The sequence below is a fragment of the Lolium rigidum genome, chromosome 3 (assembly GCF_022539505.1).
Source record: "Lolium rigidum isolate FL_2022 chromosome 3, APGP_CSIRO_Lrig_0.1, whole genome shotgun sequence".
NCBI lineage: Eukaryota > Viridiplantae > Streptophyta > Magnoliopsida > Poales > Poaceae > Lolium > Lolium rigidum.
The window spans coordinates 256,866,721-256,876,652 of NC_061510.1; positions in this window are offsets into that span (position 1 = coordinate 256,866,721).

The window sequence follows — 9,932 nt, forward strand, 5'->3', positions numbered from 1 at the left end:
AATCCTATATTGAGCATGTTAAAGAATTCTGATTATGACGAATATGAAAGAGGCTAAGGACTTGTTGCTAAGTGAACCACAGTCTTCAGCCAAGTACGGAATGAGCATCTGAAGCTCCTTCTCCAGCGCACTCAAATCAAATCCTGGCCATCTGCACTCCTGGAATCCACTAATCACTAATGGACCACCATTGAGAATGGCATCACCATCCACATTGCGCCTGAACTGAAGCACATCTGCACTGCACTTATCTAACACCTTTGTCAGGTTATATACATGATCAAATACCTCCCGTACACAGCAGACCAAGAGTCTATAACAAACTCCTGATCATTCTTCTCCCTTTCTCCATTGTGAAAACTGGAGGGAGGTATCTATCTACTCACATCTCGGACAGAAAGGAACCTCAAGCGAAGCATCCAGTGGTGGGAGGAAAATCTGCAGCTTCCTGCAGTCAGAAGGTAGAACAATCACCACACACACAAGCATGCTCCTGGCCAGGAATGTCAACGCAACCTCACACAATTCAAAGATTAGCAGGGCCTCTTCCTCTTTAGGAACAACTCGTGTCGTGGCGCAAGAGGGAAATGAGGGATGGGAACTAACTGAGGACACAACGGCTGGGGCAGACGTAAACGGCACAGAGGAGGGGATGCGCCTTTCCAAGTGCACGGGTCCAAGCGATAGGGCGATGGAGCAGCGCCGTGCGGGGAGAAGTTGGGGGCGGCGTTGAGACCTTTTCTTAGGGAAGGGTCGGCGATGAGACCCGGTGTGGACTCTGGTTGCTGAGCTGACTGAATAGATGGAAAAGATTGATCTATTCCTAATCCAACGATCAAACATTTGTAGAACGGTGGAGCAAGGACAGTCTCCCAAATCCCTGGGAGCTTAGAGCTCTTTAGAGATCAGAAACCTGACAGAGTAAAGATAAGTGATTATTTGATCGATAAAATCTTGATCTATCACCACACAATAAATTAGATGAAAACTATGTGATTCAGATATGTTTTTTTTGTTCAAGCTGATTCATGTATGCTAGAAAATCTAAGCATCTCAAGATCTGGAATTTAAATCTAAATCGTGCCCAGTCTTTGTAGAGGGACCATACTGCTTCATGAATTTGCTAAGGACAAATAATATTCAAAGTACGCAGATCTTTAAAAATGTCTTTCTATTAGATTGAAGCGGGGGTTTTAGCGTTGCGCCATGTAAAGTTTTCTTTGCTGCTAGTAAGCGAACTTCAACAAAATTTATAACTGACTGGTCTCAATTATTCAGTATCATCATTAACAGATCTTCAAAGAGAGTGCGAGACAGAAAGATAGAAATGTCACAAATTATAACTTGAGTGATATCACTAGATGCAACTTTCTTGTGTGCAGATCATAAAATTTTAACCCATCAGCATTGGTTGTAACAAGGATCTAGCAGAAATAATTTTCTACTTTTTTCTGGTTCCTTTTTTGTTTATGATGGCTTAGGCGCTCTTGTTTGCTCCTTCTTTATCAATATAAAAGACAAAGCTTTTGCCTCATCTCAAAAACAAAAATACACCAGCCATTACTTAGCATACCAATCTTTCCATTTACTTTCTGATGAATATCCAGATCCTAGCAACTACTGTATCTCATATGAACTGTAAAAGAAAATCTATGCTATTCGCAGGGCAACTTTACATGTTCAGTAGAATGGTACAACACAATGCTTTCCAAGCAAGTCATTTTCTTTTGCCCCAATATTTCTTCAATGTAAAATCCATTCAATGGCTGGCAAAATTAAGCTCCAAGGAGAAAGAAAAAATACCGAAGAGGGCGAAAGGCTCCTTAATGACTTGTTGCTGGCTCAAATCTTTCAGGCTCTAAGCCTCGCCTTGCGCCCCCGGTTCTGCAAGGAAGAATGGTTAGCAAAGAGATTGGCATGATATTTATTTAGATTGGTTGGAACTGGATTTGTGGGTAGCAAATTAACAACTTAGCATGACAGGATAGCAGTCCATAAAACTACATGGAATATATAAGAAATTATTGAACCACAATACATTCACAATCTGAACCAGACCATTACAGTTCTTACTTACTTTCTTGTAATTTTCAGTGGTTCCAATCATAATCATTTTTTTCTGCAATGCAGCTAGGTCTTTAACATGTCTTAACACTTGGAGACTGCAGGGATGTTTCATATAAACCCTTTATTAGTTGAAGCCTTCAAAAGTAAGTTTCAGATTGTGAATGTATTGTGGTTCAATAAGTTTCAGATTTTGCCCGTAACCACTGGTCTCTACATGAAAAACTGCAACTGAACTTATTACAAAAGTAAGTTTCCAAAGATATTCACTAACTGATATTTGAGCACCGACTTCCTTTGCTACTAAACTTCCAATACACGATTAATCATATATTAATAATGCTTCAGTCCATGCATTGGTGTACCTATTATCTGTTTTGTATATAGCTATTAAAATTTAATATTTGCAGCATAATGCGTTTAACAGCAAAAGAATTTTCCCCAGAAGAAAGTGAATGCAATATTCACTTACAATGCTACTGCAGGATGCAGCTCCAGGTACCTCTGCTGCCAAGATACACTATCCCCCTCCAGTACAAACACCTCAGCCTGCAAAATCGAATTTAAACACGAATCTATGAATCAACCAAACCCAACAAGGATGGCCGATAATATGTGGAACAGTGGAAGAAGAAAGCATACAAAAAGAGCATCTTCAGTATGGACAAAGATAGCAAAAAAAGATAGTAGTTTCTGATTGATGGTGCAAAATGTTGCATATGTACGTCACAAACCCTATGAAAAAATGAACTACAATATAATTGACTTGGCATATGGATGACCAAAATTGAGAGAACCTCGTGAGGCTCAGCAATCAAGCAAAAAAAGACACTAATCTAAATCAGAACACCAATCTATGGAGATGGAGAGCTCGATAATCTGTGGAACAGTGGAAGAAGAAAGCATACATAACTTTGTTTTGTAGAAAGTCCAGATCCCAACAAGAATGGCGACACTGATGGACTATTAGGGGAATTGAATATTATGCAGAATCAAAGAAATTAAGACAGGAAACAAACTGAATATGTACATACATTCTCGACCACTATCTTAGGAGGAGGAAGATGCAGCGGCGTGGCTGGTTCTGCACTGGGAGGTATCAGCTGCAGATATGCCCCCAGTCTCCTGCCCCTCTTTAACACCCTATCCTCCCGGCTCCCTCCACCACCACCTCCTTGACTGCCTGCTCCCGCCTCGTCCCCTATCCCCCTCTGTCCCTCTCTATTTCCACATCTTGAAGGGACGCCCATGATGGCGGGTAGATTCGGCAAGAAGGCGCACGACAGCGGCCGGACCGACGACCCCGTCGTTCCCCATCATCGTCCCTGTCGGCGAGAAAATGGGGGAGGCATGGTGCCCTCCTGGTACTCTAGAAGCTCTGGATTGTGGCTAGAGCCAGGAGGGAATGAGGAACCACGGAGATGGCGACTTGGGGTGGGGGGTGGAACCATAGTGCCGATGGGTCGGTTGGAGAGGATGGAGTCGGTTCCTTTGCGCTGAGCTGCCGAAGACACGTACGGAACACACACAGACGTGAAACAGTCGGACGCTGCGGGGCCGGCGACAGCGACCCGCCACCTGGGAGCTTAGAGCTCTTAGAGGATACTTAATGCAAAAGAAAAACTATGTTTAAAGCTAATTTCTTTGTTTACATGTAGGCTACTGAATTTCCTGTGGGCCACTTCAGAGAATCGCTCAACCAATAAGCCTTCTTTACACAAGTTCCAAGTTCTGCATAATATTGCAGAATGTTTATATGCCTCCCAGCATGGAAGTCCGGTGACAAGGACCATGATCTTCTATTTTGTGCGTTGCTTGGAAAGTACCTCAGCCATCCAAAGGCGGCGTATCTGAATCTAACTACAAGAAGGCATCACATGTAAAACTGTTATATCAAGTCTGAGCTGCTTTCCTCCCTGCAGCTTTTGGTGGCACAAATGCCAGTTGGATAAACTCGAGTTCTCTGTTTTGTGCAGAAAAGACAGGGAGCTTTCGCTGTGAAAAACTAAAAAGGATGAGGCTAAGAAAAATGGAAAATATCTTGAAGTAGTAGACAAATTATTTACTAAGCAATAATACATGACGATACAGAACAGACCAATCAATTCGAAGAGAGAAGCATGCCATGTGTAGCGCTGTAAAGTTCTGTAAAATACTTTTTTTGCGACTCGCTGTTTGAGATCCATTTTGTTTACCCTAGATCCAGTTTCCTGCCACAGGCTCTATTATCTGAATATTTTTCATGTCTGGCGTGGCTAATTAAAGTATTTATTTGATTGCCTAGGGTTGTTATATCCTATATTGTTGAAGATGAGTTCTGCTCTTTGCTACAATGGAAATTTCCCTTCAAAAGTGTCTCATCCCTAACAAAAAAATTCAAATTATATATTCTAATGTGCTGATTGCCCTTTTTCAGCAAATACCTATTACATCCACACAACTACTCTGCTTTTTATACTGTCGAGAACTTACGATTAAGGAAGTGTGGAAAGATTGTTCGTACATGCAATTAATTCTGGTTTGAATAGCAGCAAAAAGAGTACTTGCTAAATGGTGTTTGTCACCCGGCTTCTCTACGTACCTACATTGTGCATCTAAGTCTGGACTTTGTCAATGTAATATGGAGGTGCCAAATCAACCGTAAACTCTTATGTACATCGAATCTGCAAAGCGGAGTACTGTTGTGAATCTTATTTTATAGGACATTGACATGCATTCTCGCTGCAACACGCGGGGTGTCATCTAGTAGTAATGAAATGGCAGGTGATTTTATGGCAGCAAAACTAGGCAAGTACATTAATAAAGCAACCATATACGACAAACGGAGGAATGGAAGTGGCAAAGTAGTAATGAAACACATAGTGTGGTCTTTTGTAGGACGAGCTACATGTAGCTCCTTTTTTTTGAAAATTCAAAAAAATGGCATTCTAAGTTTCAAAAAAATCTGAAAAAATTTATATGTAGGCAATGTTGAGTTATATCATTCTATAAAATTTGAAACCTAGATACCATATATTAGAGGCAGCACAAAAATGACAAAATCTGACAATTTTTTAGATTGTGAAAGTTTGTACTATTCACTATTATAGACATCAGAATTTTCCATTTTGCATAACCTCGAACATAAGGTATTTTGAGTTGCAAATTTGCACGTTGGTAGACCACAAGATTGTCTACATCTAGATTTATTTTTAGTTTTTTTATGAAACTTTTAAATATTATTTTTTATTTTTCAAAAAATGAGCTACATGTAGCTCGAGCTACATTTGTGGTTTTCCTAAAACACTCTACTTAAGTTGTAGGTAGACTATTCCCGACAAAAATTAGGACAGTTATTAATCAAGGAAGTGTAGCCAATAAATTACTAAGTTTGATCAGAAATGAATTGTGGCTTCTTTTATTTTTGTTGGGTTTCATATCTAGCCTACCCAAATTGCATGGAAAAAAGGCTTTGATCAGAAATGGCATACTTCCTCCGTCTAAAAATAGGTGTCTCAACTTTTTCTACATACGGATGTATCCAAAACTAAAGTGCTAAGACATCTATTTTTAAATAGAGGTAGTACTTAGGAAACCCAAATGGCAATGCTAGCCGGCTAAAATATTAGATCTAGGACTGCCTTCCTAAATATTTCCAACAAAAAATCGTGGCAGCTAGCAGATTATCCTTCATCGGGGTTGCATATATGGCCAACAACATTTCCAAACCGATCATATCATAGAAACTAGCATGTTGGCCCGCGCATTTGCGCGGCTAGATTTTTGATATAGTATTCCCATGTTGTTTCAGATTTTGACATGATCTTTATTGTCAAAGCTTTGACCATTCTAAATAAATTTGTTATTATATATAACTACGAAGCCTAGTGTTATAAAAATCTGATCAGACAATTTTTTTTATATTAATAGCTTAAGTTTAAAATACTATATATATATATCTTTTATTCAATGTATTTTTTGTGCTTTGCGGTTGACGGTTGATTATGTAGCAAATAACTTATCTCTCAGTGTAAAGTTTTTAGCAATTTCTCTGCTTGAATCTAAATTTATCCTCATATCTGATGTAGTATTACATAATTGCTCATATAAATATAAAATAATATAATTTTCTGCTAGTATGTTATATTAAGTTCAAGTGGAATGTCACTACGGTGTCCTTTCAAATGATAAAGCTTAAACGAATAACCACTCCTCCTGGATCCTCCTGGATCAGCCAAAAATTTCTTGTCCCTGCTTATCCATTTTGCACATTTCAGTATAGTAAAATGTTATAATTAAGGCTTATCAACAATAGAAAATATATAAGTAGCACTACACCACGGTAAGGTTTTAGGAGCACATAAATGTGCCCTTAAATGTATAAATTGTGCCCTAAAAACTTTTAAGGGCATATAAAAATGTGCCGAATTTACTTGCTACTCGAAAAGTATTAAGGGCACTTCAAAAATGTGCCCTTGTAGGTATACATTTGAGGGCATATATGCAAATGCCCCAAAAATATTTGAGGGCACATTTTTGAAATGCCCTGAAAAGTTTAGAGGGCACATCAAAATTATGCCCTGAAAAGTTTAGAGGGCACATCAAAATTGTGCCCTGAAAAGTTTAGAGGGCACATCAAAATTGTGCCCTGAAAAGTTTAGAGGGCACATCCAAATTGTTCCCCGAAAACTTTTTAAGGGCACATCAAAATTGTGCCTTGAAAACTTTAGAGGGCACATCCAAATTGTGCCCCGAAAACTTTTAAGGGCACATAAAAAATGTGCCCCAAAAACTTTTAGGGGCACAGCCAAAATATGCCCTAGAAACTTTTTAGGGCACATACACATTCGGTTTACAACAATAACAGTACACGGACCTGCAGTTCACAGAACACGAATATAGTTCCTGCAATTTTGGCAGGATTAGAGATTGAATTATACAGCGCATGCAACTTTCTAATAATTCATAAAAGGAACATGAGCACATTAATACAACACAATGTATGCCACGGGCATTATAATAAACAGATGGTATGCAACCACATAGATCGTTGGCCGTATTAACAGAAAAATGACTTGAGAAATATTTATAGATAACGTACAAGCTAAGTCTAAAAATGACAAGCCTAGGATGGAACATCTTTGTTGCAAAGGTCACATCAGCAGATTTTGGAAACTTGGTCTTCTCAAGCCTATGATGGAAAAACAAGTCTTGAACATCTTTGTTCCAATGGTAACATGATTAGATTTGGGGAACATAGTGCAAAATTAACAAAGGATAACTCAGAATAGGAAGTTGCTTGTATAAGTATAGAACTGCCATTTTCTAGGAAAGATAAAAAATTCCAATAGGTCTCAGATGAGCAACAATGCATAATGTTATCCAGAGCAAATAATGGACAGAAAGACAGCAAATCCCAAATATCAATTATTGAAGCCAAGATGATGCAACAAAGCAAGGTCTAGTGTAAGCATGCACAACTCCAGACCAAAATGCACAAACTATTTCTAAGTTACACATCAAGAAAATTTGATCGATTGTGCAGAACAAGGCATGTACCTGCTGGTTCGACCCATATGGACCCGTCGTTGACGACTACTACTGATGGAGATCGTCCTCATCCCGTCTGGCTACTTACACTCCTCTGTTTAACAGCCTTGAAGCAACTTCCCCTGCAGTGTTTGAATCAACATCAGTCTGGTTCTCATCCAGATTTGGAAAACTAAGATAAGTTGAATCGGCAAAAACAGAGATATATTTATACTCCAATTGACTTGTTTGTTGCACATGCTTGATCTATATTTAAAGGACATCAACTTGTCACAAGCTATCCCAAGAAAGATTAAACACCAAGTTAAGTTCGAGAAACAGTGGTCTTTTGAGTTGTATCTGCCATGCTAACTACACAATTCATGAGCCTCTGATGGCAAAATATAGTACCCCTTAAATTCAGATCCATGGCATAGAATTTGAGTAGGCATGCTCAGGTTTTTTCATGAATTTGTCATGCCTCGAGCTTCCTACAAATGAAGGGAGACCGAACAGAGACAAATTTTAATGTCAGTTCTGTTAAAATACTTTTGGCTACATGCTAGTACAGTAACAGATGACAACATATCCTTACGCGTTTCTATCCCTAAAAACATATAAAACTCTTTGATGCTTGATGAAAAAAGAAGAGAAATATGGTAATAATGTTGTATCAATGAAAGTACTTTCCTTCAATTCATCTTAACATAAAGAAAAATGAAAATGGCCACTGACTGGTGTCTCTAGAATTAATGTTACCTCCTATATCAGCTCTAACTGTATCCAATTTTTGTCAGGCTCAATAAAACTGGTTGTTTTTTTGCCTAATCTCACCTTGGATCAAGATCACAGTCTTGATTTCAATCATTTCATAGAGGTGATGCTTTTCAGCTTATGTATATAGAAGTATCAAAAACTTGTGGCACAATTCAGACAGTGAAGGACATTTGGGAGGATCTAAAAAAGTGTACTACCTCTTTCCTGAGAGTGCCAAGAAAGAGTTATTTTTTATTTCATTGGTCAACTAAGAACACACATGCAAGAATCTTCAAACCTGCTTTGTGTTAGCAAAAATTATTCTGCCGGCATTTAGCATGGAAGGATGGTCGGCATTCTTTTTATCCTATAGTGAGGCTATCAGAGCGTCAAGCAATAGTTACTTTTTTATTTCTAGCATCAACTAGGATCTACATGCAAGAATCTTTAGACCTGCTCAAATATTTTCATGTTGTAATGATAACAAGTAGTCTACCACTTCTGCCTAGGAGACAAAATATATTCTCTCGTATTTTATGGTAACCATGGAAGAGTGGCAGTTGCCCTGTTGATATGAAAAATAATCTATTGTGGCCGGCGGCGGGTACTAGCATGGGTGTATTTCCGAACTTTTTTTGTCCTAGGGATTTGAGTTCTTATATTTTCCTGGATAATCGTTGGTCTGTAGGTTCGGTTAATGGATATCATAGTGGTCCTCCTAGCTACACCTACAAACCCATTATGGTGAGATATGATATTTGCAGCTGGAAACATCAATCAATTTGAGGAGCAGAGTTTTGCAACATTAATTTCTACTTCCCGCTGAGCTATCTGATGATAACAAACACCATGTGTACAGTTACTTGAAATATGTGTCATGACAGAGAACACAAGGTTATGTTGATAGCACATTCCTTTTAGACACCTAGCTTTACAGTCTTATGGTAATACCATTGAACAAAATAAGATGGTGGTGCATACTGCATACATAAAGGGAACAGAACATCCAATGGAGATCCATTGGCAAAAAATATTGTGCCAACATGTATCACCTGCCATACTACAACTTTCATGTTATCAAGAAAGAAAACGAAAACATTACATGCTAAATAGAATGCAATGCATATAAAGCAAGTCTAGTAAATGGGAAACACACTTTGGAGAAACTGTAGAATGTTGTGACAAATATGCTTGACAGAGAATATAAGAGGGCCTTCTGTAGGATTTCAGTCACCGGAATATAACTCCCAAGTTGATCTAAATTTCATCACAGTACCTGTAGAGCCAATAGATAGAAAGTCCCCATCCGGTTGAAAAACTACGGAAGATGTGCCAACACGATCTGGTCTCTAATTTTTTTTCTTCCCTGTGCTTTTACTAGAACCCTTTGGTGTCAAGGTTTTGGCCTATAAATAGTTATTGGTCAGTTGACACTAGCACAAAAGAGGACATACGAAATTAAATTATAGACAAATGATACAAATGCGCTACTGAAAATCTGACAGTGATGCATTGGAGCAACAGTAGAAGTTTTATTATCTCCAGAGACTTAGGTGAATTATCTTTCCCCTATACTGTATAGAAATAAATTGAAATGTTTTCCT